This window comes from Bos indicus, chromosome 5 (assembly GCF_029378745.1).
Source record: "Bos indicus isolate NIAB-ARS_2022 breed Sahiwal x Tharparkar chromosome 5, NIAB-ARS_B.indTharparkar_mat_pri_1.0, whole genome shotgun sequence".
NCBI classification, from domain to species: domain Eukaryota; kingdom Metazoa; phylum Chordata; class Mammalia; order Artiodactyla; family Bovidae; genus Bos; species Bos indicus.
Window position 1 is genome coordinate 107013321 of NC_091764.1, and position 26711 is coordinate 107040031.

General features: G+C 52.0%; 1 protein-coding gene across 3 annotated transcripts in view; it reads left to right on the plus strand.

Annotated features, from left to right (window-relative positions):
- Nucleotides 1-1536: 1536 nt before the first annotated feature.
- The window catches only part of TSPAN11 (tetraspanin 11), a 64721-nt gene continuing 39546 nt past the window's right edge, over nt 1537-26711 (plus strand). For 2 of the 3 annotated variants that reach the window (XR_011566787.1, XM_070790287.1), the window contains exons 1-2: nt 1537-1657; nt 4082-4187. The gene's annotated coding sequence lies outside the window, so the exon portion shown is untranslated. The remainder of the gene's footprint in view (nt 1658-4081; nt 4188-26711) is intronic. The other variant, XM_070790288.1, reaches the window with a different exon arrangement.

The following is a 26711-nucleotide window of genomic DNA, read 5'->3' on the forward strand; positions in this document are numbered from 1 at the left end:
GTCTAGATGCCCCTAAAGGGACTGAAGGCAGGAGAAGGGGACAATAGAGGGTGAGATGGCTGGATGGCATCACCGACTCAATGGACATGAGTCTGAGTAAACTCCGGGAGTTGGTGATGGACAGGGAGGCCTGGCGTGCTGTGGTCCATGGAGTCTCGAAGAGTAGGACACGACTGAGCGACTGAACTGAACTGAACTGAACTGAAAGGTGGGGGATCCCCCCCACCTCCAGCAGACTCTCTCAGAAGCCCCCAAAGATATACTCATCGTCAAGTCTAATGCCGCCTCCTCTTCAGCATCCCTGGAGCCGGAGTCCTGCAGGACCTGCGCCCTCCCCTACCTCCTACTCCAGTGATGTGCCCCTGGCACCGTGCAGACCCCCGCCAACCAGGACAGTTTCTTTCACCCACTCCTTTCCCGCTTAGACTGGGGTCTGTCTTCAGCCAGGCCCACTCTGCCCCGTCTACACTCGTCCTGCAACTCAGCTTCATGGCTCTCCAGACCTCGGGTTGGCTCCCTCACCCGCAGCTCCACAGTGGCCTCCTTTCTGAGACCCGCCCCCCACCCCCAGTTTCAGCTGCACGCCCCCTTCCCCCACTACCCCCAACCCCATAACTCTAGAGAGCTGTCCATTGCATCTTCCCCAGTCACCACCCGCCCCATTTCAGGTCTTCCTCCATGGGGACCACAGACCCCACTGAGACCACCCACCCCACCTCCCCTCTGTCCACCTTTCACAGTCCTGGGAGGCCTGTCAGCTCTCCCCGGACTCTGTCTTCCCTGACCCAGCAGTCTAGCAAATGGGTAACAAAGCTCTCTGTGGTCAAGTCTTAAGAGACCACGAGTTGGGTAAGTTCTGGCCTTTGCTACTTGGGGAAATGGCAATAGCTGCCTCGCCCTGCGGGTTAGATCCAGTTTAGGCAGCTCTGCCCCTGCGGGAGGCCAGGACAGGACAAGGTTTGGGGAGGTGGGTGTCGGTCTCTGCTGCTTCTCTTCCTTTTCCTCCAGTCCAGGAGGGGATCTTGGCTCCCCCAGGGCCCAGGAAATGGGAAGCTGACAGCACACAAGACTCTCAGAGGGCCAGGGCAGCGATGGGGTCGTCCTTGTGTGGGGGGCTCTGCGGTTTGGGGAGGAGGGAAGGGAGGCTCTGTGATAAGGGCTCCAAGGGGTTCTTGGAGTCCCGGGGCAACCTCCCCGCCCCCCACCACCACCACGGCCAACTTCTCCCAGGACCCTGCCGGTTTAACGCCCCACTAGGAGCCGACCGGGGGTTGGGGGGGTGGGCAGCGAGCCTTGGCGGAGGCCCAAGTGGGGACTTGCAGGCCCCCCGACATCTATCCATCCATCTGTCCATCCCCGCTCCTCGCAGGGACCCGGGGGCCACCACCCAGAGCCCTGATTGCCACTGGATTCGCCCCCGCTCTCCCAAACGAGAGAAAGACCAACCCCAAACAAAGACCGGCGCAGCCGGCGGGGCGGCGGGAGAAGGAGCCCGGGCATTGGAGGGGCCGGGGGTGGGCGCTCGGGAGGCGGGGCGCGGCCGCAGGAAGTGCCGATCTCGATCTCGGGGCTGAGCGCGGCTGCGGTGCTGACCCGCCAGCCCTGCAGCCCCCAGCCGGCCCGGCCCCGGCGACCCTCGCTGCGGAGCCCGCAGCCGGTGAGTGCGGCAGGGGCGCGGGAGGGAGCCCGGCCGCCGCTCGGGACTCCGAGGGAGGGGGCTGGAGTGAGGGGTGGCCGGGGCCCAGCGCGGCGGCCCATTCTGGAAAGGAGGGGCAGGATGGGGCGGGCACGCAGTGCTGGCTGCCCTGTCCCCAGCTGGTGTCCGCAGCTGTCCTCCCGAGACGCCCGTCTGCACTTTGTGTCTTGGAAGGAAGCTCAGTGCACGCTGTCCCTCCTCCAGACGTCACTCCCTTTGTCCACCCTGACTCCTGGCGGCTCTTATGCACGACCCGAGGTGACAGGTCGAGAGCCATCCCAGCTAGCACGGGAGGGTCCTTGGCTCAATGCGGGCCGCTGGCATGTCTCCTCCAGGCATCGGGCTGTTCTTGGCGCAGGAGTCGTCTATCTGCTGGGCAGGCTGGTCCTCAAGTCCGTGGGCACATCTGTGTATTGGGGTACCCGGCCCTGCAGGGCCTGTCACCCGCATGCCCTGCCCCTTCCTGTGCGTGCAGCTGGCTGGCTTGTGTGCAAGGGCAGGAGGTGTGAAAGGTTCTGGGTGTGTTGTTTTCACCAACTCTGTGTCCACACACGTGACTTGGCTGGAGAACATGGAAGGGGCTCCGGAAGGCATCTCGAGCTGGGTCTCAGGTGCCGAGCGTGAGGGGCTGGTGCTGGTGGTCTCTGCGTGTGGGCACACACTGTGGGGCAGGGTGGAGAGGTAAGGCTTCCCTGGTAGCCCAGTGGTAAAGAATCCGCCTGCCAGTGCAGGAGACACAGGTTCAGTCCCCGAGTTGGGAAGATCCCCTGGAGAAGGGAATGGCTACCCACTCCAGTATTCTTGCCTGGAGGATCCCATGAGCAGAGGCAGGCTACAGTCCATAGGGTTGCAAAGAGTTGGAGAGGAAAGAGCTTCTGGAAAAACCCCAAGTGCCCTCTAGCTCCTGGACTCTTGGGGACACGCCTCGGGTAGGTGGACATGTAGGGAGAGACCGGGGCTGTGGGCAGCTGCATTAGAGGTGGCCTTAGAGGCCTGAGTTTGAACCAGTGATCTGTCCCCTGCTCCTGTCATCCTGGGGCTCCATTGCTTTGGGTCTAATGAGTGCTGTCCTGCCCACCTCTCGAGGTGGCTGGCTGCTTATTTAAGTGAGCTGAGTCATGGAAGAGTGCTTTGGCAGCAGGCAGGCTCTGAGGGCACAGGCCGAGGGCTGGGCCACAGTTCCAGTCAAGGATTTGGGGAGTGCCTGCAGGAGACCCGGGTTCGATCCGGGTCAGGAAGATCCCCTGGAGAAGGGAATGGCGACCCACTGTAGTATTCTTGCCTGGAGAATCCCATGGACAGAGGAGCCTGACGGGCTACATATAGTCCATAGGGTCACAAAGAGTCGGACATGACTGAGCGACTAACATTTTGGGGGGCCCACTCTGCGGGCAGTGGAAGGAGCTGTCTTTTCACTGCTTCCCTGCATGTTCCAGAGATGAGAGTGTGTGCCCAACGCCAGCCTTGATCCCCTGGAGTGTGAGGTTTGTGCAGGCCTGCTTGGGGCAGGCCCTTTGGTATGGACGCCTCGGCAGCACACAAGGGCAGCTGGCTCGATGGGTCCTCACCTTGTAGCCCCGGAGCAGCTGGGCTGTAGAGAGCCTTCTCCAGGCAGGCCAGGACCTTCGCACCCACTGGCTGGCTTTTCTCCTTGTGTGACCCCTGGTCTCGGCCAGGGCACCTTCCACAGCTCAGGCCAGGGAGGTGGCAGAGGAGGGAGATCTCTGTCCCAAGTCACCAGCCTCATTTCAGTTCAGTTCAGTTCAGTTGCTCAATCGTGTCCGACTCTTTGCGACCCCATGGGCCGCAGCACTCCAGGCCTCCCTGTCCACCGCCAACTCCCCAGAGTTTACTCAAGCTCATGTCCATTGAGTCGGTGATGCCATCCAACTGTCTCATCCTCTGTCCACTTCTCCTCCTGCCTTCAGTCTTTCCCAGCATCAGGGTCTTTTCAGATGAGTCAGTTCACCAGCTTCAGAGTTCTCTCTTCTGGTCACAGGGGCTCCTGCCCCATGCTGGACCTGCTGAGGAAGCTCGGCAGGGTGTCTAGAGTCCTGACAGCCCCAGACACAGGGGTGTGGTTGTGCTTTGCGGCCCCTGGATGTCACCTGTCACCGAGGCTTCTTGGCCCATAATAGCTGCTTAGGAAACATTGAGAGGAAAACTGGGTTCAGTCCAGCTCGGCTTCCTACCCGCTGTGTGACCTAGGGAAAGTCCCTTCACCTCTCTGGGCTGTTCCCTCGTCTTTGGTAGAGATCGGCATCTTTCCAGGTTACAATTCTGATCTTGACTCACATTTCACATCCTCAAAGAGGAAGGGACCCTTTATCTAAAGCAGCCACCTCCTGGCCTCAGTCACATTGCCCTGGTCTGTTTCCTTCCTAGCACCGTCTGACCCTCTCTTGCCAGCATCCGACCTCACAGAGAGCTTTGCTGAGGAGCGGCCCTGCCTGGGTCCTGCTGCCTGCCGGCTCATCGCGCCTGGAACCCGGTGGGTGCTCCGAGAGGCTGTGTCAGTGAGTGAGTGAGTGACTTAGTGAGGAGTGTGTCTTTCCCCTTGCGCTCCTGGGAGCTTGTGCAGGAGCTGCAGCCCTATAGGCAGGTCCTGGGGCCGCGCACCCCAGCTCTGGGCTGACCTGAGTTACAGGCTGGCTTCTGGGTAGGACTTCCTTTGAAGAAAGGGCCCTCCCACTATAATAAAGCTAGAAAACCATTGCACCCAAAGACGATAGGGCCCTTTCAATACCAGTACTGGGACTGGGAATATCTCATACTCGGGGAGGACCAGAGGCGGAGGTTCAGATGCTCAGAGCTATCATCCCACCAGTCTCTGCTTGGCCATGGATTCCATCATATGGTTGATTTTTTGCAACTGGTTTAATTTCCTGAGCTTTGGGTCAAGGCTAGTGGGAAATTGATTCCGCACATGGTATGGCACGGGACACTGAAGCAGGAGGCTACAGCAGGGATCACAGAGTGAACAGAATGCACACTGATATGGGAGAACTACGCGTGCAAGGGATCCTTCTGTCACTCTCCTCCCTTGGGTGAGTCCCAGGCCACCTGCCCAGATATGTCTCTCTCTAGGGGATTGCTCAACCTGGTTCTCTTGAGTAGTTGGCAGTGGAGGACGCCCTTCTCTTTGAGTGATTCTTGAGGCTGGAGGCCAAGGTGGACGGCAGGCCCTGCCCTATATTTAAGCAGCCATGGGAAATGTCCCTCCTTTGTCGCTTCTTGTAAATTCACCTGTGAATGGCGGGGTGACTCCGTGTCCAGTGCTGTGCCTGGGTTTGGGGTATAGTTCATCACCGCCTTTGCTAAACCCCGAGGACCAGGCATCAGTGGTTCACCCAGGGATGGGGAAGGAGGTCGAGTTGTTTGTAGGGTTGTTCTAGGTCACTGGTCAAGGAGGGAGACTGGAGTGAAGTGGACAGAAGGGACCTGAGTGCAGGACTGAGCCCTCTGTTAATTCCTTTGACCATTGGCCTTGCTTCTTGTATGCGTCCCCCCTGGGCTGACCTGTGGGTCTCGGGTCCATAAGGTTTATATTTCCAAGATGGCACAGGCAGAGGGCAGAGCCAGTGGTGGAGGGGAGCCAGGGGTTCGGGGCGTGAGCCTTGGTCCTGAGAAATAATAAAGAGCCAGCCCTGACCTCCGGGCATCTAGTTCTGGAGGAGATGATGCTTACTCCCAGGAGGAGAGGAGAGAACAGCTGAGTGCAGCCTGCGGAGGAGGCTGGAGGGAGGCTCCCCCAGGCTACAGCTGGAGCTCAGAGAAGAATCGGGAAAATCCAGCCTGGAATCCAGGCTCTGCTTTCTCCTGAGCAGCTTCCGTGACCTCACTAAGCCTCAGTCTCCTGCCGTGTAAACGGAGGAGATGGTTTCTGGGTCCTAACCTGGGTTCAGGTCATTGAGGTTACCCAGCAGGCCAGCCCCACCTCTGGATGCCCCTCCAGCTAGGCGATTCCCATCCCCAAAGGTCTGCAAGGAGGAGCCAGTTATATTCCAGAACTTCTGCCCCCCTCCCTGGGGGAGGAGGTGGGTACACAGATGGCCCTTCTTAAAGGCTTAAGGAGCTTTGCTGGCAAATACCAAGAATTCAAGACCTGAAGAGATTACAGAGGCTCAGGAAATGTTATGGGAAGTTGCTCTGCCAGGTCCCTGATCTGCTAAGATCCAGAGTAGTGTTCTCAAACCCTCTCTGAAGGTAGTGGGGGTGGGTGACCCTCAGTGGTTCTCACCCTCATCCCGACTTACAGATTCCTCTTCTTTTTAAACACGGACCTTTGAAAGATATTTTATCAGCCAAACTTCAACATAAGTGAAAGGTGTTTTTCCATCTGACAAAAGTAACCAAAGAACCACCTTTCTGTTTTGTTTCATTATGTTTAAAAAAAATATCAGCTTATGTCATTTACTGACAAATTCTGTTGTGTTTAAAAGGCTCAGAAGGGGGACATACCAGGTGGTGCAGCGTAGGGGATGCGGATTCAATCCGTAGTCAGGGAACTAAGACCCCACATGTCTTGGGGCCCAAAATCCAAAATGTAAAACAGAAGCAATATTGTAACAGATTAAATAAAGACTTTAAAACTGATCCACATTTTAAAAAATCTTTTAAAATAAATTAATAAAAATAAAAGACTCAGAAGAGGAAAGAACAAAGGACAGGAGTGAGCTGTGTGTGTTGGTTTGTTTGAGGTCTGGAACCGATTGCAAAAGTTTAATAAAAAAGCATCACCTCTTCTGGTTGATCGAGGAGGGTGGTAGCTGATCTCTGAAGTATATTGGATAGGTGAAGGCCCAAGTTTCTTGTAATATTGGAAAGAGATTTCTCTCTTAGAAGCCCCCTTCAGAGACATCTATGAGAGTTCTCACATTCGGAAAATGATGGCCCAAAACCTGGTTGCAGAATGCTATTGCGCCCCACCACGAGAGGATGGAAATTGCATTCACAGTATTGACTTTCTGCTCCTGGCAGCCAGCACACAGCTGGGCAGACAGGAGGAGTTCAGTACATATTCACTGGGTGAATATTTTAGGAAGGACTCATCAGCCTGAGACCGTGTCTCAAACTCTCATCCGGGACCTTAGTTCAAAAATCGGGAAAAAAGGACCAGTAAAGGCACTAAGATATAAAGCCTTTCCCTTTCTTCCATGCCCCCTTTCTCGACTTGTCATGACGGGGTTTTGTTTTGTTTTTAACTTGCCTTTTAATGACATTGTAAGTAAAGTCGAAATTGTGAATGATCTGCGTGAATCGCACCATTCACTTTTACACTGCTGTTCAGTCGCTCAGTCGTGTCTGACTCCGTGTGACCCTGTGGACCTGCAGCACGCCAGGCTTCCCCGTCCTTCACCATCTCCTGGAGTTTGCTCTAATTCGTGTCCACTGAGTTGGTAATACCTTTACATTGGACAGTGCCGGTTTTCAATGTAAGTAGATAGCCCTTTAACTTGTATGTTGAGTCATCAAAGTGATACGATTCTTATCTCAAACCCCATGTGTGCACAGGTATTTTATTATTATCAGGACAGTAGAAACAGGGCACGAAACTGATTCAAACTGTTTTTATTTCACTTCTTGACACACACACATTCTATCAACACACTCCACTTTTGGCTTAGTAATAATAAAGGAAGGCTGGAAAAGAAAAGAAACTACGCTTGACTGTCTTTGCTTTTCTCCCATGTCATCATCTGCTGTGGAAGTGGGTGTCTAATGCAGGAAGTAGCAGAAATCGGAAAGGACGGGCCATCTCAGGGTCCTTTGGTTGTTGGTATTTCTCAGAATGCACGGCTTTCTGTCAGCTTTGAACCAAGCTCTGGTTCCTGGCCAGCAGGGAGCTTGGCCTCAGGGGCTGCTATGTCATCGACGTAACCCCTTACCTGTGCAATAAGCCCCCTACGTATGAACCTTCACATTATGAACTTTCAAAGATGCGAACGTGCGTTCACACGTCCGATCATGTAAGTTAGTTCCTGTGCCTGGAGTACACTGTCATGTGAGAGCATCCTCTACAAATGGGTGTGTACTTGTGTTCTTGGTACAGTGGTACGCAGAGGACAGTGGTACAGTGTCTTTATTTCGAGCCCAGGATGTCTGGAAGCAAGTGTAAAACCGGCGGCGATATAGCTAGTACTGCTGTAATTTTCAAGGTACTGTACTGTAAGACTTAAAATGGTTCTTTATTTTTGTGTTTTTTAATGCGTTATTTGTATGAAGACTATTATAAAACCTATTACAGTACAGTACTATATAGCCTTTTGTTGGATACCTGCTGCTGCTGCTCAGTCACTTCAGTCGTGTCCGACTCTGTGCGACCCCATAGACAGCAGCCCACCAGGCTCCCCCATCCCTGGGATTCTCTAGGCAAGAACACTGGAGTGGGTTGCCATTTCCTTCTCTAATGCATGAAAGTGAAAAGTGAAAGTGAAGTCACTCAGTCGTGTCTGACTCCTAGCAACCCCATGGACTGCAGCCTACCAGGCTTCTCCGTCCATGGGATTTGCCAGGCAAGAGTACTGGAGTGGGGTGCCATTGCCTTCTCCAAGTTGGGTACCTAGGCTAACGTTATTGGACTTACCAGAAAATTGGACTTAACGAACGCACACACAGGACCAAACTCCTCTGTATGCAGGGGGCTATTGTACTTGTTCTGAGGCTCTCTGAACCCCACGCAGCAAGAATGCCCTGGGATTCTGTGCTCACGGGACACCAGAAACGCCAGGTCAGACGTGGCGGCAAGGACCAGTGGGCACGTATACTATGTGTATCTCCCCAACATGCCCACCATCCTGTGGGACTCCATGTACCAAATACAAGTTCAAAGATAAATGATTAAGAATTCCCAGATGAAATGGCTGAGCATTAAAACCAGGGCTGGGGCCTTGTGAAGCTGTACATGTTTCTGTTCAGCTTCCTCCAGGAAGCCCAGGAGGACCCTCCTGTGGGTCACATTTTTGGATAGTGGCCCAGTTAGGGCAGAATCAATCCTTTAAGGCAAGAGGAGAAGGGGGCAGCAGAAGATGAGATGGTTAGGTAGCATCACCGACTCAATGGACATGAATTTGAACAAACTCCAGAAGATAGTGGAGGACAGAGGAGCCTGGCGTGCTGCAGTCCATGGGGTCACAGAGAATCAGACCCGACTTAGCAACTGAGCAACAACAACAAATCCCTTAAAAGACTGGGCCGGTCAAGTGTCCTCAGATCCCCATTCAAGGCTTATATCTTTGGAAAATGCTGGAGGCTGCCGTTTCCTTTCTAGGCCTCCACCCTTCTTCTTGAAATCATTTACATTTTTTGAAAGTCAGCTTAGGTCATTCACCCACAGGTTCTCGTGCGTTTTAAAGGCTCCGAAGAAAAGACCAGGAAAGGAGCAGAGGTGGGTGTTGTCCATTTCATCTGGGATCTGGAACGGATCAGAAAGCAAAAAGCCTCTAGGAGTTCTGAGGCCCATTCAGAGAAGCTCCGGCCATGGCTGTTTTCTGGCCAAAGCTGAGCAGATAAGTTGGGACAAGGGAGGGAGTGGCCTGATGACCAGGGACCCAGTGCCCTCAGGGCTGGAGAGAGGGGAGGAGAGGAGGGGCCGTGTGCAGGTGCCGCGTGGCTCCACGTTTGGGGTGTGTTTGGCATACACAGAGGCTTAAGGAAGCCAGGAGTTTCATTCCAGAAGAAAAACTCCTCTCTCCCTGTGGGGAGGGAGGGTGAAACAGGAAGCTCGGACTAGAAGCACAGGGAGAGAAATAAATGCTCAGAAAGCAATTAGCACTTGCTGGCAGCTCTGAGCAGATCACTGAGGGCTTTTCAGTGACTGGAAAGTTCCAAGCACATTGTAGGAAGCAGGTAGTGGCACCGTGAGCCGGAGGAGGAGGCTGAAAGGAAGCCTGCCCCCTCTTTAATGGAGAAGGAACACTGTGTTAGGGGAAACAGTGAGGATGAGAAGGGAAAGGTGAGCGGGAGAAGCCGCGTTTACAGGGTACCTTCCGTTCCTTTGACTCAGTCTGCCTTCTTCCTTGGTTTTCATTTACTGTGTGATTAATGCTGATTGTGAGTCGCTGTTTCCATCATTAGATTTAATAGTTGCATAACTGGCTGTCCTCCAGGGCTTTGCACACCGTTTTTGGATGACCAGCAAGCTGAGGGTGATTTTTTACCTGTTTAAAGGGCCGAAACAAACAAAACAAAGAATATACAGCCGAGGCCAGAGGCCCACAAAGCCTGAAATGTTTCAACTGGTCCTGTGCAAAGACAGAGCGCTGGGCACTAACAGTGAGCCCCAGGCTGAGACTGTGGACAGCTCAGCGCACCCAGGGCGTCCCTGCTCTGAGATCCCAAGGTTCAGTGCAACTCAGGTTGAAAAGCACTGCCCTGAGGCAGCAGTTCTCAAAGGAGATCTCGGCCTCCTCCAGCTGGTTAGGGATGCAGCATTCCGGCCCTCCTGACCTGCCAGCTCAAGAACTCTTGGGTGGGGATAGTAAACCACATTTTAACAAGCCCTCCAAGGGATTCTGATGCACCTCAAGTCAGAGACCACTGTGTCTCTTAGCCTTGGCCTTTCAAACCTAAATCTTCTTGTTTGCAGGCAAACGTCATAGATGGTTAGGTGGAGAGGGGTGGAACAGCGAGGCCTGGAAGACTCTTCCAAGGCTGCACGTAACTGTAATCATTGCTTTATATGTAACCAAGGCCCCAGGAGACACTAGTTCAGAGACACTAGTGTGATCCCTGGGTCAGGAAGGTCCCCTGGAGAAGGAAATTCCACTATTCTTGCCTGGGAAATTCCACGGACAGAGGAGCCTGGTGGGCTACAGTCCATGGGGTCGCAAAGAGTCTGACACAACTGGGCGACTAAGCACAGGGCCCTAGGAAGTGACATGAGTTGCAGGAAGCAGATCTTGGGACTAGAACAACACCACCATGGACAGCAATAATGTTATCCTTTAAAATTTTTTTTTTTAATTTTTCGTTGTAGCACATGGCATGTAGAATCTTAGATTCCTGACCATTGCTCTAACCGTCATCCCCTGCATTGAAAGAGCTGAGTCTGTACCACCAGCGAAGTCCCAACAGTAATGTTATCCTTAATCAATGTTGCCATGAATATCAATATTAGCTTTGGGCTCTATTTTTCATGACTGTGTGCATGTTTGTCTTTTAGTACACCTTTTGGAAGGTGCACATTTGGTAAATGCAAAGATTTAAGCACACTTGTAAACAACCTTGAAATCATTGAAACAAACATTGTACATGCCTGGGGAGTCGGAAAGCTGTGTTGCTGACCTTCACGTCATGGCCGAGTGTGAATTCTGTTTTCTTGGCATCCCTCAAGTGCAGACAGACCACTCCCACCCAGGGTACTTCAACCAGTTGCTGGCCCTCCAGTGATGTAGCACGTGGCACGCTGACCAGAACGTCACAGGGACTTGAACCTATTGATGTCCTGCTGCGTGCCAAGCACCGTGTGAGGTGTGCATGCATGCTCAGTCACTAAGTCATGTCTGACTCCTTGCAACCCTGTGGACCAGAGCCTGCCAGGCTCCTCTGTCCATGGAATTCTCTGGACAAGAATACTGGGGTGGGTTGCCATTTCCTCCTCCAGGGGACCTTCCTGACCCAGGAATGGAACCCATCTCTTCTGCATTGACAGGTGGGGTCTTTACCACTGAGCCCCCTGGGAAGCCCATGTGAGGGCTTAGCCTATGTCATCTACCATCATCACGGTGCGGTTATGTCCATTTTACAGCTGTGGATTCTGAGGCACAAAGTTCAAGGCTTCCCCTAGTCCCAGGATGTCTGGCCTCAGCATTGGTAGGGGTGGAGGGAAAGCTCACCCACGATCAGGCGGTATGCAGCATTTCAGTAAATCTAAGCTGGTGAGCCTGTGGACATGGAAACCAGTTATTTCCTTCCCAGTTCTCCCAAGCCTTGCCCAGTGTCCTGGGTGTCCTTGGAAGGGTGAGCCTGCTCCCTCCGAAGGCTTGCATCTCTGACGTGCCATCTTAGAAAGAATTCAAGGATCAGAGGCGCACGGGCGACCAGAAAGAAAGACTCCATCTGGGTTATCAGGAATGCAGTTGCTCCCCGCAGAGCTGGCTGGGTCCTTCCATTCTTCCTTCCTCATTTAGAAAATTAATAGCCAGACTGGTAGGCAGATTTTATGTATCATCAGCATCAGCAGTAATGAGGCATCATTTTAGAGTGTTCACATCTCCAAAGTACTAGACCCTCCCTAGCTTCTGACGTCCTGGTGTTAGTGGGCTTGGTTACAGCCAGAGGCAACGAGAGTCTAGGGATCATGACCGTGGGGGCAGCCCTGTGAGTCTACAGCATCGCCCCCCCCCACCACTCCCAAACCAGGACTGAAGACCAGAAATACAGGTTTGTGTCCCAGCTCTTCCCAGTCTTACCTGGTGAGAATAGAGAAATGGTTTCCCTGGCCAATATGGGGATGAAGTGATTTCTAAGTGATTTCTCCATCTTCTGGACCTGGGATCTGCAGACAGCTTTCCAAACCTTGGGAACAATGGATAATGATGCTCCTGGTGATGATGTAATTGGCACCGATTACATCGGGAGCCAATGTGGGCAATAGCTAGGGTATTCTGATACCAAGTCCGTTTCTATAATATCCTCCCTCTGTAACTCATGAAACTAAAGCTCTTTTGGAAAGAATTAGGGTGACAGTACAGGGGTTGCTGGCTAGTTGCCACACGAGTGTGCTATTTCTTGGCCCGGAAAGATCGAGCATCTCCAAAGAGACAGGTTTCTGTATGCTTGGCTCTCCTGCAGGGGAGATTCTAATACTTTGGTCGGGGGGGGGTGGGCAAGATGTGGGATGATGAAAGTCCCTAGGAGATGCATTTTCACAGACCTGGGGATGAAGAAACATGATTTATTTATCAGGGAGCTTAGCAGCTTCCAAACGCTCTTCAATAAATTACATCATCTCCTGGACTTAATACCTAGCAGATTTACATCTAAGTCCCAAAATGAAAATTGGAGTTTAGAATTGGATGCATGAGTGTCCTCTCTCACCGCCTTGCATACACACATGTACGGATCCACAGTCACTGTGCTGTGGCAGAGAGCGAGCTGAAGCAGGGGGAGGTCTGGAGACCCGGGACGCCTGGCTTCTTCCCCAGCTCGGCCTCTGCTGCTTCCCTGGGGTCTCTGAGCCTGTATCTAAGACAGGCCCTTCCTGCATGAGTTCACAGTGCAAGGCTTGTCTGTACCCACCCAAAACAGGCACCTTAGCCTATTGTGGAGGAAAGTCATAAACCCCTTTGGGGGTGTGCTGAAACTTATGGGACCCCCACAGGTAAATGGCAACATTTTTCCCCACAAATTCAGGGGCCTCCAAGTTATATATCTAACTCCTTGGAAGCAATGGTCTTCCAAAGCCTTACTGCCAGGCCACAGTGTCCTGTACCAGACACAGTGCAGGTCCTATTTTGAAACCAAATGAGGAATTGCGCCAATCCTCCTCTTTGGGAACGGAGATGAGTTATTGTGTCATTCGGGGCTTTTTTTTTTTTTTTTTAATTTCCTGGTGCCTGGAAAGGAGTGTCTGTACCTTTCTCACTGCCGGGGGGTGGGAGGGTGAGGTTGTGAATGTCCATCAGCATGACGTCCTGTGCCTGATACTGAAGGGCTCTGAGTCACCCCCCACCCCCAGCATCCCTCCTGCAGTCTGACTGGTCCCTTAGAGCCACAGAGCGTCCAGACCACCATGGTTCCCTCAACGGAGGCACTGCTGCTGCTGGTGTGATGGGAATGGGGTGGGGGCAGGCTGCATGCTAGCCACACTGCCTGGTCTTCATAGTCACTCTCTCGGGGGTCCTCACTCTCTCGCCCTTACAGGATGGAGGGGGACACTGGCTTAGGTACTTAGATGACCTACCCAAGGTCACACCGCTGGTCAGGATGATGTGTATGTGACAGCCCAAGCCAAACATCAGAGAACCACACTGGGGGCAAGGGGGGTGGGAGCAGTGCTGTGGGGGCATCTCTGTCTGAAGATTTGGGTCCCCGAGTCAAGCCCGGTGGCAAGTCCTTGTTGAGTCTGAGAGCTGGGACCATTGTTGCCGGGGGACCCGAATGCCTCCTGCACCCTCCAGGCTATGAGTGTATCTTACACCCCTTCCCTGCTCAATACCCACAATGGGGGAAACACCTCCCCCAACCCCAGCCTCCAAGAACAGCGCCACCCCGAGTTCCTCCAGCTCCAGTCTAAGCCTCGAATCCAAGCTTGGGAGCTCGTGGACCCAGTGTTCCCCACTTCTGCCTGGATCACTGGGAGACTGTGGGTGTGGGGTTTTCCCTCCACTCTCGGGGCCATATTCACCCAGCCCTTCTGACCGTCTGTGAGTTCTCCAAGGCGCTAGCACCCAGATGTCGGCTGGACCACTGATGGGTGGATGGGTGGGTGGCAGACTTGTGGGAAGACCTGCTTCAGATGCTCCCAGCCTACCCTGTGCCAGAGGGGCTGGACCAGAGCTGACCAGCTGGCGTATCTGGCCACCGCCTCCTCTGGGCCTGTGTGTGGCGGTCAGCCTTTTGGCCTGGCCCTGGTCACCATGGCCCCGGACTCCTGAGGTCCCAGTGCAGCTTCCTAAGACCCAGCCCAGGCGCAGTCTCCCAGCTGAGTCCAAGGTCGGGACAGTGCGAGTCAGACGTGCTGGGAGCTGCTGTGGGCAGAGGGAAGAGGCCAGTCCTCCTGGCCTGAGGTCCCCAGGCCCCCACCGAAGGCATAGAGCAAGGCTCCACTGGCCAGAGGCCTCCTGGGCAGAGGTGCTGTCATCAGCAGCTAAAAGCTGAGCAGATATCAGAGAAGCCTGATGCTGAAACCGGAGAATAGCTGGGCTCATGAACTGGCCTGGCCAGACCCAAACTAGGACGTATTCTAGGGAGGCAGGCACCAGGAGATGGGCAGGATGACCTGCCAGGCTCTGGGAGATGGGGGAGCAGGTGGGGAGGGGGCGAGGAGGTGGATTTGTATTTAGACTGAGCTGTATGTCCTTGAGTGACTGCTTGTCTGTGGGGTTGGGTGTCCTAAGAATGCCGACCTCGTAGTTATCATGAGAATTGCTCACCCCTTGGCTTTATTACTCCCCTTGTCTGTGCAGGTGGCCTGAGATGGTGACAGCAGTAGATTTTATGTTGTGTGTATTTTGCCACAATAAAAAATGAAAGAAAAAGCAGGATGGGGCTGAGGCCAAGGAGGACCACACGAGCTGAAAGTGAAATTATAGTCGCTCGTCATGTCCGACCCTTTGCGACCCCATGGACTGTAGCCCCCAGGGTCCTCGGTCCATGGGATTCTCCAGGAAAGAATACTGGAGAGGGCTGCCATTCCCTTCTCCAGGGGATCCTCCCGACCCAGAGATAGAACCGAGGTCTCCTGCATTGCAGGCAGATTCTTTCCTGTCTGAGCCACCAGGGAATCTCAGCACAACCCAAACCATCTATCAGATGACGGGCTTCTCAGATGATCATGGAGGTCCCTTTCAGTTCGAAAAATATCTCCTGGGCCTATGATGCAGACTCCTGGAATGCAGACCCCTGGTTCTCCCCTGGCTCATCGACCGTGGACAGTGTCGTGTTGCTGCTGCTGTTGTTCTTTAGTCGCTCAGTCGTGTCCGACTCTGCCACCCCACGGACTGTCACCCACCAGGCTCCTCCGTCCATGGGATTCTCCAGGCAAGAATACTGGAGTGGGTTGCCATTTCCTTCTCCAAAACGAATCTCAGTGCAACCCAGGTGGGACGCAAACCCACAATCCCTAGTGCCGGGTGATGGTACCATTAGAGAATAAAGAGGCTCACGCCTGCATCTTGGCCTCAGACGGAGCTAGAGTGGGTTTCTCTGTGCTTCCCGCTTTAGGGTGTGTAGGGGAGGGGAGACAGGGATCAAGTGAACTTGAATGTGGGGAAGAGGCTTAACACACCCCCTCTGCCAGAGAAGCCATACTTTATCTGTTTCATATGTTGAGGTTCTACAGGAAAATTTACCTAAAAGAATGTCCTGCTAGAACAGCAGCGTCCTCCTATGCAGATAAAGAGACTGAGGTACACAGAGGGCAGTGACCTACCCAAGGTGCTGGCAGGTAGGGAGGGCTGCCCCAAATTAGACACCCGGACACCTGGGCCCTCCCCTGTCTGCAGTGCCTCTGTAACACCATGCCATGTCCATTAGCCATTCCGAGCATCATTCTCTTTGGGAATCACGGGAAGGGAAGACCACCCTCAGTGCCTGTTCCTCGCCTGGGGTCCAGGGCACACGCTCTCCCACCCAAATCCCCTCATGCCGAGCGCCTGCCTTCCCTGGGGATGATGATCAAGCAGCTCCCTACCCCCAACAAGGCCTCACACACAAGCCTCCATGTGGATGATGAAAAGAGCAGCTCTTTCTAGGTGGAAAGTGCAATCCATTCATTCAAGAAGATCAGGAAAATTATAATATAGATCCATCTCTGAGTGTGGGAAAAATTATAGACTGTATTCTTCACTATAATTAAGCTGGTTTTAGTGGGAGCAGTAAGTACATTTGATGGCAATGCTTTGTTCTTTAAAGGTGCATTTGAGACCCAGTGCATCAGAGTTAAAACCCTGTGGTGTTAGTTCGGAGCAGCAATGATTTTCCCTGGTGGATTCAGGGTCCCACGTCTCACCACCAGCCTCCTCTGCTCCCCTGGCTTGGTCCACCCGTGCGGGTGGGCAGCCTAGGCTGCTGCCTGGGACCGATGGTGGCTGAGATGGCCAGCCCTTGGATATGAGAGTTGGACCATAAAGAAAGCTGAGCCCCCAAGAAATGATGCTTTTGAACTGTGGTGTTGGAAAAGATTCTTGAGAGTCTCTTGGACTGCAAGGAGATCAACCAGTCAATCCTAAAGGAAATCAGTCCTAATGTTCATTGGAAGGACTCAAGCTGAAGCTGAAACTCCAATCTTTTGGCCACCTGATGCAAAGAACTGACTCACTGGAAAAGACCCTGATGCTGGGAAAGATTGAAGGCGGGAAGAGAAGCGGACGACAGAGGATCAGATGGTTGGATGGCATCACCAATTTAATGGACGTGAGTTAGAGTAAGCTCCAGGAGCTGGTGATAGACAGGGAAGCCTGGCATGCTGCAGTTCATGGGGTTGCAAAGAGTTGGACATGACTGAGCGACTGGACTGAACTGGCCTTCCTAATACCACAGTCTCTATCGTGACCTTACAGAGCCACCAGAAGTCAACAAAACACATACCCGGGCCCATGGGTGATTTTGAGAATTCGCTTAAGTGAATACTCATCCCCAACCCCAGGCTCTGCTTTATAACTTGCTTAACCATTTGGATTTACTTAATTTAACCTCCTAAGTAGTGACTCTAATCCTGTCATCCCCTGAGTCAGAAGGTCCAGTGGTGTCCCCATGCTTTCAGAATAAATGCCAGTTTTGAGCCTGGCATAGACCTGCTTTGCACCTTCTCTGCTAAATTCCCGCTCATCCTGAGCACTCTTCCGGGGCTCCCTCCTTGGCCCCGTGCACACGTTTCTGTCTGAGCCTTGTGCATGGTGTGGAAGTGATGCCCATGTGTCTGACTCCCCAGCTGTGGTCTCTGCGAGGTCGGGGCTGTCTCAGTCACCTCTCGTCTTTCATCCCAGCACCTGGCGCATCACACAGTGAGGTTCCATGAATTCATAGATTAATGAGTTCCTCTCAGACGGGAAAGCAGATACAGGAGCAGTGAGAAGCCCACTGCAGCCAGAGGTGTGGGTGGGTCTGTGGCAGGATGTGAGCAGTGAGAGGTACAGAAGGAGTGGGTTCGTGGCAGGTGGGTTAAGGAGAGCCAGGAGAGGGGTCAGGAGACAGAGGAGCCCTGAACTCAGCAGCAGAGAGTGAGCTTCCAGGGGAAGGTGAGATGGGTGGTTTCAAAGGCAGCAGAGCTGAAGAAGGATGGGTTTGAGACACTGCCTCTGGCTTTGGCAACTAGAAGTGACTTTGGGGTGAGTGGAGGGGGTAGGGGGCCAGACGCCTGGCTGTATCCCACCCCCATGACTCCCCTATGCAGAGCCTCACAGCCTGGGCTCTGGGGACTTCTGCTTCTGCTGCTGCTTGCCCTACAGACCCTGAACCCACCCTCAAAGGCCCCCTGTGAGCCTCCATCATCGCTGTGTGAGGCTTCTCAGGAGGTGTGTCCGGGCTCCGGGGGCCAAGCCTGAACAGGGCAGTGAACTCTGCATGGAGGCAACTCCTCCCCTCCCCGCAAAGCCTGCGGAAAACCCAGACCCAAGGGGCCGGGACTTTGGTGTCCCTGACCCCAGGACCTGGTTCCTGGGTGTGTGGAGGGAAGCCTCAGCCTCCTCGTTTATGAAATAGACGTGATGGCACCGGCTTCGCTGAACCGTCAAGACCGTTGAAGGCCTGGCCCTGCCGAGGGCCAAAGCCAGAGGGGGCTGTGATTCGGACTGCTGGCCAGACTCTGGAAGAGGTGCTGGGGCTGGAGATGGTTTCTCTGGGCCCTAAAACAGCTCATCTCCGTGACTAGGAAAGCTTCTGTTTCTGGAACAGAGCAGGATGACCTGCCTCCCTCAGAGCTGGTATTTGTTTATTTAATGAGCTACTTCCCAGCTCAGCGCACCTCTAACAGCTCAGCCACCACTGCCTGATACTGGGCCTCCTGCAGTAGGAGGGGGAGGAAGCCAGAGGGTTTGTCAGCCTGAGAGCCCCCTGGGGCAGCCCTCAGGGCTGTGAGCTTTCCTAGCCTCGCTGGGGAGCCATCCCTAAGGGCTGAAGCCAGCGCAGGGAAAAGAGGGCACGTGGGGGTCGGAGAGGAGCTGATTTACGTCTATTTTCAACACCTGTGGTTTCATCTGAGGCCTGCCTCCTCTAGGGGGCACCTGTATGTCCAGGTATCTCCCCCTGGGGGTATGTCCCGGTCCCTGGTCCCCTTCGTGCTGCGTTTGGATTATTTTCAGAAAGGTTTTCTATTTTGATGCACCGTGGATCTGGGACTGTGTTTCTCAGCTGGGGCTGGCATTGAAAGATGAGGGAAAGGAGAGGGTGGCCTAGAGAGGAGGGAGGAAGCACCCGGTGGCTCGGGCGGGACGTCCCGGGAGGCCTGGCGAGAGGTGCCGGGCTGGTGCTGAACCATCTGTGCAAAATGCCTTCCACACTTGTGTGCATCAGGGCGCACAAAGGATAACGTAAGTTTTGCTTCTCTCTTTTCATCACCTTTGACCCAGGTATCCTGGGGAACTTGTGAGACATAGTTCTGTAACTCTTACAGGTACAGGCTTTCACGTGGCTCTTTGGTGCGTATGTTCGTCCATCCATTCACTCCCCACCCATTGATGCTGGGTGCCAGGAGCATGTTCAGGATACAGACTTAGCTCAAATCTTAGCCAGCGCTGTGGTTGCGGGAAATGCCTTATGCTTCTCTGTGGCGTTGGTGAGTCTGGATGTCAGAGCCTGTGGGCTGGAGAAATCTACAGCGTGTGGAGGGGATGGGCCAGAAAGAGTCGGGGACTCGAGGAATGTTGAACGTTGTTGACACATGATGTAAGATAGGGGTGAAGAGCCAGGACTGAACACCCACGTCGCGATATTTTTTTAAGTGAAAAGAGTACTGCCAATCTTCATGTCAAGGCAGTAGGTGTGAACCAGGACTGTCCGAAGAAACTGGCCTTGGGGGGGCAAACTGGAACATATGGGCCCCCGAGGAGAGTCCACTTTGAAGCCAGACCGCGTGACTCTGAATTCCACTCCCTGCTTACTGACAGACTGGCCCGGGCAGAATCTGTCCCGTCTCTCTCCCTTTCTTCTTCTGTCACGTGGAGTAATGCCTATGCCTACTCATGGGGTTACTGTGAGAATTAAAAGAGGGGATGCTTCCAAAGGGCTTGGGACCATACCTGACAGGTGGTACGGGATCAGTAATATTGGCCCTTGTTATGTGTAAGCACACGATCATACACACGGAGCCTCAGGTGAGGCAGAAATTACATGCCAGCAGGAAGTCCTAGACTAGAGACGCAGCCTTACCCACCTCAGTAAGGGATACAGAGTCATTGCAGTTTTATGTGCTAAGTTGCTTCAGTCGTGTCTGACTCTCTGCGACCCCATGGACTGTGGCCCGACAGGCTCTTCCGTCCATGGGATTTTCCAGGCAAGAATACTGGAGTGGGTTGCCATTTCCTTCTCCAGGGAGTCTTCCTGACCCAGGGATCCAACCTGCCTCTCTTATGTCTCTTGCATTGGCAGGTGGGTACTTTACCACTAACTCCACCTAATCAAGGCCCACAGACACAGAGCGAGTTAGAAACAGAAATGGGAGCAGAACCCAGGTCTCTAGATGCCAAGGCTAGTCCTTCTTACATCCTGCAGAGGGACAGAAGGGTTATGGAGGGAATCAGTAGGGGTGATAGACATCCCTTTCTGTGCTTAATGACCTCATTAGCCCTACTTTGATGACAGAGGCTTTGCCACGCTGTCCCATGGAGCCCCATCCATAGGCCCCCCAGGCTGCAGCCCTGCCTTGGAGCCCCTTCTTCCACCTCACAGAGGGTGTTCCTTTCGCAGCATCTTCCTGTGTTGAGAATGGAGATGAGGTGCTTAAAGTTCACCAAAACCCTTGCCCTTTCCCCGCTTCTTTTTCAGTAGAAATATATGTTTTAAAAACGTAATTAAGAAAACTGAGAAGTACACACTCTTTTCAACACACATGGAACATTCACTAAAGGAAATGATTTTTCTGGGCCATAAAGCAAGTCTCAACAAATTGCAAAGGACTAAGATGATACAGAGCATATTCTCAAGCCACAGTGGAGTCAAGCCAGAAATCGGCAAGAAAATCACAACTAAAACATTCTCCAAATGTTTGAAAAATCAAGCAACACTTGAATAATCCTGGATCAAAAAAGAAATGGCAGTGGAGATTAGAAAATACTTTGAAATGTATAGTGAAAATATGACAAATTAAAATGTGCAGAAAGCAGCCAACACAGTACTCAGAGGGAAATATATAGCCTTAAAATGAATCTATTCACTTTGAAAAAGATCATCATCAAGCTATACACTTAAGATCTCTACACTTTACTATGTATTTATCGAACTTCAACTTTAAAATTTGGTAAAACAGGAAATCATCCGATTTAGCAAATTCATACCAAAATACAAATGAGTGATAACACTCAACTATATCTACCTTTTAAGAGAAGGGTATTAAAAAGTATAAGAAAAAATGTGTTTTTTTGGCCACACTTTTAAGCAGAATGTCCTTACAAACCGGAAAATTTCAGATGACCCATGTCAGAGTTTGGAAGCCTTTCAAATGAAAACTGAAACCAACCCATCCAGCAGGAGATTGTACAAAAATTGCTCATAGAAACATATTTGGGTGAAAGAGAGCTTAGATATAGAGATGCTGATGAAAGATAAGAAGGGAAAGTCTAGGAAAAATAATGTCCAAATATGTATTTTATAGGTTCATATTAAACATGGTTGATAGAGACCTAAGGAGCTCTTTACTGGTATCAACCATACTATTTCTAGTATAATCCTCAGTAAACATCCCCTTTAAAGCTCAGTTGCCTTTCAATGTATAAGCTCAAATCGATTTCCCTGTAATCTATAGAGAGTATAATTCTTTATCATTCTTACCCTGCCTGCTTCCACCGCAGGTTAGTTGATAGACTTTCATGACTTGAGGCTCATCTTAATCGTAGCCTTAGTTAAATATTATCAATATTTATGCTCCCTTCTTTTAAATGACTGTCATGTCTGGACCAATCAACTCTGTTGATGAAGGTATTGATTTTCTGCAGGTGCATTCTTCCCGGTCAGCTGAGGACACGGTCTCCTGTTGTGGCCACTGACGTGACCCCACTAGTGGGCAGCGGGCTTAGGTGCAGAGGCCGTGAGCCTATGTTTCCAGCTGTCAGATACACAGCCTCTGGTTGATGTTTTCTATCAGGTTACCCATACCTTGTTCCTCTTAGGGCGTTGGTTGTAATAATCCCTTCACCCTGGCATGGCACTGAGGTTGTCCTCATATAACACACAGTTCTTGTAAATTCTTCCGCTCGTGTGATCCCCATGACCACCCTGCAAGGGAGACAAAGCCGGACCAGCATCAGCCCCATTCCACAGATGAGGAAGCTGAGGCCCGAGAGGGCCTAGGACCTGCCCAGAGTCACACAGTCATAGGTGACAGCTGATATTCACACCAGCATCTTCTAATCCGCCGACTAATACTGTTTTTGCTTGTTCGATGATTCTTTTTTTTTTTTTTTTTGACGGTGCTGCATCTTTGCTCCTGCAAGGGCTTTCCTCTAGTTGTGGGTTGTGGTGCTTGGGCTTCTCGTTGCAGTGGCTTCTCTTGTTGCAGAGTCCGGGCTCGAGGGTGCTCAGGCTTCAGTAATTGTGGCACATGGGCTCAGTAGTCGTGGCTCCCGGGTTCTAGAGCACAGGCTCAGTAGTTGTGGCTCACTGGCTTAGTTGCTCCGAGGCATGTGGGATCTTCCTGCATCAGGGATCGAGCCCATGTCTCCTGCATTGGCAGGCGGATTCTTTACCACTGAGCCACCAGGGAGGCCCTCCCTGTTCACTGATTCCTATCATAAGCGCTAGGGAAGTGCTCATTTCCTGGGTTCAGACAACGATTTTTTTTTTAAAGAAGGACTCAGTAAAACAACAGAGAGTGATACTCGCCTACAGGCAGAACCTCGAAGACTGTGTATGTATCGCTGCAGAGACTCAGAAGGCAGACAAACCACCTGCTTTAGGTTTTGAGCGCAGCCCCGACTAATCCGTTGAACACACATTGGTACTTGCACATGAAGTGAAAAAAAAAAAAAAATAGCCCCGTACTTAGGAAGATATGTGTCTCTGGAGATTAAGACTAAGAGTTCTTGGTGTTGGGATTTTAATTCAAGTTTCACCTCTGGCACCATCCACATGATGCTGTAAGTAGCATTTGAACCTATGTGTGGTCCAGAAGCATCACCTGCATCCCTCCCTGCCCACAGTAAACACGATGATGTAACAGAACAAGCCAGTGGTCACTCAGAGCCCCCGGGCCAGCCGCAGTCTTGCTGTAGCACTCACAGCTGCCAGTCCTCAGCCTTGAGGTCTAGGAGATAGAAGAGCAGGGAGAGGGGCCTGGTCCCCCTCAGGGTCCCCAGGCATTTGGGGTCTTGGTGGCACTCCTGACCCAGGATCCTCCCAAGATCAGAGAACATCGGCCCCGCCCCCTCCTGCAGTCCCCATCTGGGGTCTATGCCCGGCGAAGACCCCTCCATTCAGCTTCAGCTAGAGACCACGGAGCTGGAAGCGGTTACAAGAGGCCGAAACTAGAATTTTCCAAAGACCAGTAAACATCTGCTCCCACTCTCACATCCCTCTCCACTTTCTCACTCTGTGCCTCGGTTTCCTCCCCAGTAAAAGGGGTGATAACCCTCTCGTGGCTGTCTTTGGTGTTAAATCAGTTAGTGCACCTACGGCACTCAGTGCAGTGCTTACCACCTGTTGTTGTTGTTAGTCATTCAGTCCTGTCTGACTCTTTGTGACCCCATGGACTGTAGCCCACCAGGCTCTTCTGTCTATGGGATTCTCCAGGCAAGCATATGAGAGTGGGTAGCCGTTCCCTTCTCCAGGGGATCTTCACAACCCAGGGGTTGAACCCATGTCTCCTGCATTGGCAGGCAGATTCTTTACCTCAGCGCCATCTGGGAAGCCCCTAAGCACCTATTAGCAATTTAGCAAAAGTTAATGATGATAAGCATATCAGCCAATCCTAATCCTCTTGGTGGCCATAGAGCCAGAAGTCCAGCTCTCTGTCCTGCCGTTAATCTGCAGTGTGACCTTGGCCACAGTGTGACCCCCAGCCCACCCCGGGGCTCAGCTTTCCCAGTTCTCAAAGGGGCCAAGTCAGGACTGCTGTGTTCTGACCAGCTGTCCCTCTTGGAGGCCTGAGGGAGCTCCACTTCTCGGACCCCTTCAGAGGGATGGTCCACCCACCAGGACTAGGTCAGGCATGTGGAAATGAAACAGAGAGGGAAGAGGGTGAAGAAAGCCCACACACGCAGCGGCTGCAGCCAGGGTTCATTCCAAGCCTGTATTTGGTTACACGTTAAACCACTTAGTCTGTTTTTTCCTTTCCAACTGTTTGACCATCACGCAGGCCTGACCCTTTGTTGAGCAAGAACCCAGAGCAGGAAAGTGGCACTTATTTAACTGATGGAGAGGGTGGAGCTGGTTTTTCCACAGCAAATATACTGGCTTCATTTTTATTTTAGAATCACCAAGCTTCCCCTACACCCCAAGTATGGGATCTCTCCACTTGAGAGATGGAGGCTCAGGGCACCTCCAGCCTGAGCTAGGGCTTACAAAAGCATCAGAGAATAAGGGGTTGGTGAGACCCCGGGAGCAGAGAGTGTGTTATAGACAGTGTATTATTGTGTTGTTGTTGTTCATTTGCTGATTCGTGCCCGGCTCTTTGTGACACCATGAACTGGGGCCCGCCAGGCTCTTCTGTCCATGGAATTCTCCAGGCAAGAATACTGGAGTGGGTTGCCTTTCCCTTCTCCAGGGGATCTTCCCGACCCAGGGATCGAACCCAGGTCTCCTGTACTGACAGGCGGATTCTTTACTGCCTGAGCCACCAGGAGCGAGGGTCAAGGAGGCAGGGTCACCTCCTCATACCCACAGGATTTTCTGGGATCCTGTGACACAGTTGACTATCATCCCCTGAGGGGAGGGGGGTCTCTGCCCCGCCTGCCTCCCCCACCACTGTCTGTCTCGTACCCCTTAGAGGAGCGTCCTCCCATTGATTCCTGCCCACCCAATGAAACCCACTTAAGAAGATGAGTCTGTTTCTGAGAAATCACGAGACACTCCTTGGAGCTCAGGGGGAAATGGTTCTGGAAGATGATCCGAAGCCCGGCTCCTCCAGTCACTGGGGGTGCAGGGGGGCAGGGGGCAGGAGAAAGTCTATCAGGCAGCTGGGGTTTGCTTTCCTCTCCAGGGGCTGCTGCCGCCATTCCCATCCCCACCCCTATTACTGCCGAGGAGATGGTCTTAATCACAGGGGAGGGCTGAAGAAAGCGAGGAGAAAGGAGGGCAGGGAGGAGAGTACTCTAAGCCGGCTGCCTGCTGGGCCCATCTAGAACCACTGGGGCCCACCCACCCGCCTTCAGCCCGTCCCCCCATCCCTGGTCACTAGCCAGGAGGGTTTAATGGTGGCTGTGATGTCTTTCCCCGTGAGATGAACATGCAAATCACCCTTTCTTACAAAGTCAGAAATGCTTCTCCACCTTAAGCCTTCTAGCTGCTTCCCCCGCCTTCTTATTTGAAAATACCTACCTTGGGTCTCCACTCCCTCCCCGCCCCCAGTACTGATCCCTAGCCCTCAGCATCCTCCGCTGATGCTGCTCTGGCAAAGGTGAGACCTGCCAGGCTCTTGGGACTGGCTGTCTCAGCAGCACGTGGCCCCGTGGCCCACCCCTGGCTCCCCTGTTCTCCTTCGGCCAGTCCCTTGTGAATCAGTCTCCCCAAGGCCGCTTCCTCCTCCCAGGATCTTTCCTCCGCTGCTTCCTGGCTGTATGTGCACCTGCCTTCAGTGTCTGCCCCCTGCTCTCCAGCCCGCTGCCCCTGGCCTGTTCAGACCCTGCTCTCTTTCTCTTGGACAGCCTCAACTGTACCAACTGCTTAACTGGTCTCCCCAAGCACTCAGGCAGCCCCAGCCCCGTGCTGCCCCTGCCCTGGGACTCTCTCTGAAATGCAGGTCTCATCAAGGGACCCCCTTGATGAGCACTTTCCTGAAGTTCTCAGGATGTGAGTCCAAGGCTTGGCTGCCTGTGGTCTGACCCCTACCTGCCTGTACACCTCTCATCCCTCCATTTACAGCCCATACCAGTGGGCCTCAAAGTGCAGACAGACAATCTACTTAGGATTCTTAATTACTTTCATCTTTAAAACAAAAAACAAAATTAAGCTTTGATGGTATTTACTATATAGATTGACAACAATCCATGAATAAAATTTATAAATAAATATACATATTTATGGGGTATGCTGAAAACATTTTAGTGATGAAGTATACAGTTAGAAGAGTTTGGTGACCAGTGCCCAGCATTACAGCCCATCTTACTGCCCATCCTCAGCGACCCTGTTCGCATTCTCTGGCAGACATTTGTACTTATCACTCCATCCACCACACCAGGCTGAAGTTAGCTGTGGGTGATAGAATATTCAAACACATACCTTAAAGAACCATCAGTTTTTTTGTTCTCTCATATAAACTAAGTCTGGAGGTGAACAGCCCACAGATGGTGTAGCAGCTCCAAAATCATCTGAGATCCGGGCTCTTTGAACTGATTGCTCTGCTCTTTTCAACTCATGGTTTCCAGCTCATGGCTCAAAATGGCTGCTTGAGCTCCAGCCATTCCATCAGCATTCCAACTTACTAGAAGAAGGAAGAGGGGAAAAGAGACATGCCTTGCCTTACTTTTAGGATATTTCTGATTACTAGAGATAAAGAGTGGCATTTATTAATGATAAAGGGGTTGACCCATCAGGATGATATCACAACACCAAATCTATATACACGCCAAGATATATGAAGCAAAAATGAACAGAGCTAACCAACAAGGACATATTGTATACAAGAGAACTATGCTCAATATCTTATAATAAACTCTAATGGAAAATAACCTGAAAAAGAAAAAAAAAAAATATATATATATATACTATCTCAATATCTTGCAATAACCTATAATGGAAAATAATCTGAAAAAGAATATATATGTATAGGAAAAGAATATATATGTATAGAAAAAGAATATATATGTATATATAACCTAGACAGCGTATTAAAAAACAGAGACATTATTTTGCCAACAAAGTTCCATCTAGTCAAGGCTATGGTTTTTCCAGTGGTCATGTATGGATGTGAGAGTTGGACTATAAAGAAAGCTGAGCACCAAAGAATTGATGCTTTTGAACTATGGTGTTGGAGAAGACTCTTGAG